This window comes from Lactuca virosa, chromosome 1, assembly GCF_052849685.1.
Source record: "Lactuca virosa cultivar CGN04683 chromosome 1, Lactuca_virosa_CGN04683_v6, whole genome shotgun sequence".
NCBI lineage: Eukaryota > Viridiplantae > Streptophyta > Magnoliopsida > Asterales > Asteraceae > Lactuca > Lactuca virosa.
This window is the reverse complement of record NC_136426.1, coordinates 168477124-168483283: the sequence shown is the minus strand read 5'-3', so window position 1 is coordinate 168483283 and position 6160 is coordinate 168477124. Positions and strand designations below refer to the sequence as shown.

At 35.4% G+C, this 6160-nt stretch overlaps 1 pseudogene across 1 annotated transcript; it reads right to left on the bottom strand.

Moving 5' to 3' along the window:
* Positions 1-2377: 2377 nt before the first annotated feature.
* LOC145107334 (alpha-isocomene synthase-like) lies at positions 2378-5048 on the bottom strand (annotated as a pseudogene). The gene is made up of 7 exons (XR_013707824.1): positions 4929-5048; positions 4463-4739; positions 4019-4369; positions 3674-3892; positions 3455-3593; positions 2892-3140; positions 2378-2728 (listed from the first exon to the last, which is right to left on the bottom strand). The product of XR_013707824.1 is annotated as an alpha-isocomene synthase-like (transcript).
* Between the last annotated feature and the right edge of the window lie 1112 nt (positions 5049-6160).

Sequence of the window (6160 nt, the reverse complement as noted above, 5' to 3'; positions counted from 1 at the left end):
TTATCACTATTAGTTATACAACATTATGAACACATAAGGAAACCTAGCATGCTCCTAGTAATTTCGAAATTCACATAGGAGAAAAGAATACATACCTTTTGTTGTTATATAGTAATAACAACTAATTCCTTGAGTTTCCTTAGCTCTTGAAAGCAAGTACCACAAGTGTAGTACCTCTAATGGCTCACAAACACACTAGGTGAAAGGATGAATATGGGAGAGAGGAGAGAAGGGTATCTTGCTCTAAAATTCGTCCCTTTTAGGGTTTCCCAAGGAGTGGTCGAATTCTAGTGCCTTAGGGTGCTATTTATACTTGAGGCTAGCTAGGGTTTCAAGGTGGAAACCCTAATCCCTTAGCTTAGGGCCTAAGCAAGTCCATGGATTCCTTTCCTTAAGCCCTTGGACGAAAACTCCTAGATCCTTCTAGGATTTTCGTTCAAGCCTTAATAAAGGTGATCCAATAGCCCAAAGTCTCAACTATCAAATAATTACAAAACAGCCGCTGTACTTTTAATTAATTCATTTAATCCCGAAATTAATTCCTAATTAATTTCTGATTAAATACTAATTAATAATATGATTCCAAATTATTATATTAATCATATAATATAATAAATAAATCATATTTATGCCCTAATCAACCTCTCTCCTCAACTGTCATCCTGTCTAGTCACCCGTGTGAAGGCAACCCAAAAGGACCATGCTCACAATCGGGTCAAGTACATAGCAAAATAGTTATGGACTTAGACACTAATCCAACAAGAATCACATGTGATTCATCTAATGGGTTTTTAAGACCATGGTTTGGTGTTTACGGCCATGTGTTTACGGCCAAGGGAGTTTATGGCCGTAAACTCATGGTCAAAGATGCTTATGAGGGTATTTGAAGGCTAGGGAAGCTTAAAGGAATTTTGCTCTACACAAGGATGAGAAAGACCAACTCAATGGAGTCTTTTGATGAGTTTACGGCCAAGAAAGGAGTTTACAGCCGTAAACTCATGGTCTTTATGCAATTGAGAGTGGTTCAAGGTCCTATTTTCATCAAGGAAGGGTTCTAGGTCACAAGCTTTGCATCTAGGAGGGTTTATGGCCAAAATGGCACCCTTATAGGGGTTTACGGCCATGGGAGATGGCTTGGCCGTAAACTCCTTTTGGTCTTGCATTCTTGATGATTTCAAGGTCCTAAGCATGAATCCTAACTAGATATCAAGTATAGGGAAGAGTACTTACGATATCGAGGCTTGAAATGGTAGATTTTGGCCAAGAACACTAGTGTGTGTTCTTGGTGAAACTTGAAGATCTAGCAAAAGGAATGATTTCATGGATGGAATCATGGAAGGATACTAGATTAAGAGATGTATCAACAAATCAAGGAAGAACACTTACAACTTTTGAAGATCTAGGGTGAAAATCGGGATGATAGTTGAGAGAGAAATGGGGTGTTCTTGAGGTGAAAGTGAGATAATGAATGAAAATGAAGGACATGAGTCTTAAGGATGGAGTTTACGGCCGTAAACTCAAGTGTTGTGGCCGTGAATTCTAAATGAAGAGGTTAAGGCTTGATTTGTTGAACAGTGTCTCTAGCAGGTACATTCTAACACCCATTCCTTTAGTGTACTAGGCTTAAAACTCCTTAGAATGACCTTTAACCAGCTAGAACTCAGTACCAATGAGTCTGACACTCAATTGAGTTGACTGACTGTGCTTTCAAAGCTAAAAATTTTCGGGTTGCCACAACATCTCATATGTCGGTTTTTCTTTTACTCCAGTAACATATGCCACATTTGTTTATTCTTCAATCACATAACTCCAATAAGCATAATTTTTTCCATATAGTTAAGTATTAATGGACCATAAAGAATCATCCTTGGGGATCATATTAACATTAATAAAAGCAAATGAATACCATAAACAAATTAGGACAAATACCGATAATAACCAAACAAACAACTTTGAACAATAACTAAAACGAACAAAACAACCGTCTTGATTTTTTTTTTCGATGGACAGTACAAAGCCGATGAACAGGGCCATTTGTTTTAGTTACTTTGAACAAACAATAACAAATTGATCTACATAAATAATTTAGATCGGATCCGATGAACGACACCATTTTTTTTACTTTAAACGAACAATTACAATTCGATCTACAAAAAATAAATTGGATCGAATATAGCTCTGATATTGTGTAAACTAATAACAATTTAAAGAGAACAATGGCTAAGGCTTTATTGTTGATAAAAAAAAACTTAATACAAAGAACAATAAAAAAGACTATAAATAGTAAAGTAATCTAGAGTTAACATGCCTAAATGGCTAAAGAAAAAACCCAATACAAAACAACTCCAAAGTACTTTTATAATGCTAAAAAAACCGGCGTCTCCAATGTCCAAGTATAGCGAAGAGGATTGATTACAGATATGAGTATTGGAACTCATATCAAGATAGCGTCGACAAGAAGAGACTTGACATGATTTATGAGTTCTTCTCCAACATATGTGAAATGGTCCTTATTCTCGTACAGAAGATCCATTACACGTGCTAAATTCATAATCCGTCTATTTATTGACATTTTAACATCTTTACATGTGATGGATTCTTTATTCATTTCTTTCCAAGCGTCTTCAACCTTCTCATTGAAAACACCTTGTAAATGTTCCTCAGTGACATCAAATTGCTTCATGTAGCATTCAATGACAGAGGCAACATGCTTTCTTTCTTGCTCCTCCTGCAATTTTTTTTTTCAAATTAACACTACTTACTTACACATTTTCCAATATTATTAATGAATAACAGATAAGCGTATGGCGCAGAGAGGTTATATAATGTGGGTTGTTTTGTATTATATATACATCAGTTTGTAGCATCACAAAATTCATAGTTGGTTGTACCTTGTGGGTGATAATATCATCCATCACCCTACAAATCCCACAAGAAGCTTTGACAAGAGGAGGATAGCTTAAAACCCATTGGAATGTCTCATCTGGTACTGCATCACTCTGGGCAGCAAAACTTGCCGCAAGAAGAAATTTATATCCGGTACTAATATAAGCAACTTCTGCGTGTTCCTCCATTGTTGGAGTATAGCTTTCATGGTTCCATTTTGCTTCCATCATGTAGCTTTCCATGTATTCTATCATCTGCTTAGTCACATACAATCAAATCAATAGGTTTATAAAAAAAACTACAATAAAATAGCTTTAATTAATAATATTCTAAAACTTCATTCTCCATATCTTCCACATTTTTTAAAACCCTAAATGTAATAGATTGTATTGCAAAATTTTAAAAACAACCAAAAAAACATAAGTATTTCTAACAACAAAAAGACATGGGTTTTTTTTTAAAAGGAAAGCATACCATCATAAGCTTAAGATCGAGGGGCCATATTCATTTTACTTTTGTAAAACAAATATACTATTATAAAGAGAAAAACATGTTAAAACTTATATACCGTCTCTTTGACGTAATTAAGTTGATAGACTTTTCCCATTCTTGCCAAGAATTCCTTCATTTCCTCATCAAGATCCATCAGCATTTGGTATAGAAGTTTCATGTATTCTGGAAGGTCGTCCACGCATGTACTTGACCACCTATAAAAGTATTAAGAACAAAATGTAACTCAAATATACGGTTTAAAAGGAGACATATGCATGTTCTTTTATATATATACCTCTGAACAGCTTCTGTAAAGATCACAAGTTCTTCATATGTTCCGTAAGCATCATATGTATCATCTAAAAGTGTTCCTAATGCAAGAGCTCTAGCTACCCACATTCTACCTACAGAATATTGAGGCTCACTGTGGGTCCCTAATGCCCATAAGTAGCATTCAACCAATCTATCTCTTGCATAAGGTACATTGGTTGGGACATCAAAGCGTTTCCACCACCTATAGTAGTTTAATACACACATATATTAGTCTATATGAGAGATACTTTGGATTCATGTGTATACTCCTTTGTTAATTTTAAGAAATCAGAAAAATTATCCAAAAGGAGAGGTTTTGTATACGTACTTGGATATTTGGCAAATCTCCTTTTTATGGAGAGATTGCAGCAGGTTAAACCCTAACTTGGCAAGTTTTAGTAACGAGTGATTATGAAAGGTCTGGTGTTCGTAGAAAGGTATGTAACGTATGGCTGCTTTAGTGTTTCATGTATTTCGTTAGAAACAACATGGCTGCTTAAAAGATGATTCTTTGCCATGTCATCAAGACATTTTCTTGAAAAATCAAGAGCATCATCTAGTATGACCTCACCAGGCATGCTCAGATACGATGCCTCATACAAATCAAGTAAACCTTCAAGATCACTTTTTAAGGACTCATTAAAACATCCCTCTTTATCCTTGTATGTCTTGAAAGTATCTGTTTCAGTTCATATAAGTTGACATCATTAGTTCCTTTTGAAACTAACATGATTGATTGAATAATGAATACAAATTGCACACATGCACTAACCACTTGAGACCAAGAAACCTTGTTGTCGCATGAGTCGAAACCACAAGGAGGTACCTGCACCATTCCAGTTATGATCGCCATATGCATCAAAGACTTGTTGCAAGGCTTGATTAATCTCCTTCTTAAAATAATATCCAATTCCAAGACGTTGGGTAGCATCAACCAGCTTTAACAAATTCAAATGTTTCGTCGGATCATTCAAACTTGCCAATATTTCTTTCTTCACTTCTTCTTTCAAGTCATCAACCACTTTTTCTATCCCTTCTTCTTCTTCTTGCTTCATTAGAAATAAGACGGTATTAAATTTGTTGAATTAATCCACAAAAGGGAACACTAATTCATCATATATAATTAAATATACACATATGATCTTAACATTATATAGAAGCAGCATGAATATAAACATATTTTTTCAGAGACATGCAAATGTTGTAGTTTTCATGATGACTAGTAATACTCTGTGTACCTGTTGGTAGGCCAAAAACACATCACCCCAAACGCTCGGCGGAAAATTTACGGTGGGTCGAATAACATCTTCTTGTTGAACTGACATGCTATATGTCTATATGACAGATTTGGTTCAATATATGTGAACAAGTTGCTTTGATTTGATGTTTAGAGAAAGGTATATATAGAGGTCGGTGAACGCATCCTTATCATATTTTGTGTGTTAAAAAGGTACCGGAAAATATATAAAATTAATGTGGCACATTGTCTGTTTAAACGCGTGACACCCCACTTGATCTAATATTCATTTGTCAAGTTGAATGCATTTTGTTTTTCTTGAACGGCGGGATCCAATTAACAAAGGTTTTTGTTAAACATAGGAATAAATTCGTGTGATGACCGACCCTGAGAATATTGTCTTTCTGAAAAATATTTATCGGGTACTCTCAAAATTATTTACCTAATAATTGTATTTTTATAGAATAAAAACCTTAATCCACCCCTCGTTATCCTCACGCTCTTCTGGTAGTTACCCCTTATAGCGTTCGACTCATTGTTGGACCGGCTTCTATGATTTCTTACTTTAAATTTGATACAACGATTACCCTCATTCTTGGACTCGCCGTCACACTCACCTATATTGCCCTCAATCTCCATTGTTAGACTCGACGTTTCCCCCACAATTGCTCTTGAAGCATTCACCGTTGCATTGACATGAATTATTTATGGTTGCCTTCTTAGAATTCTAAGAATAATAAAGTTGGATAGGACATTAAGGGAGCTGACAATAGGTCGATCTGGATTGGAATCGGGTTCAAACAATTTACTAATTGGGTTGAAGATTTTGTTGGATATGCTCTTTAAACTTGGTGCACAAGAAATTGACAACTATATTTATTACTAGTTGAGTTGTTTTATTTTTCTTGCCAGTAAAAGAATTAGATTACACCACAAGAAATAAGAGTATTATCGGCGAGGCATCGCCGCTAAAAGTGGCGTTTGTCGCCGCTAATACCTTTAGCAGTGACGCGTCACCGCTAAAAGGTCGATGTTTTGTCGTTAATACTCCATATGTTGCCACAAATGAAAGATGTCGCCGCTAAAGGCGTGTCGCAGCTAATAAGCGTATGTCGCCGCTAAAGGTCTGTCACCGCTAATAACCCTTTGTCGCCACTAAAGGCATCGCCGATATTTGTATTTTTTTTTTGTATTTTACATTAAAATTGAAAAAAAAACTGTATAAAAGATATA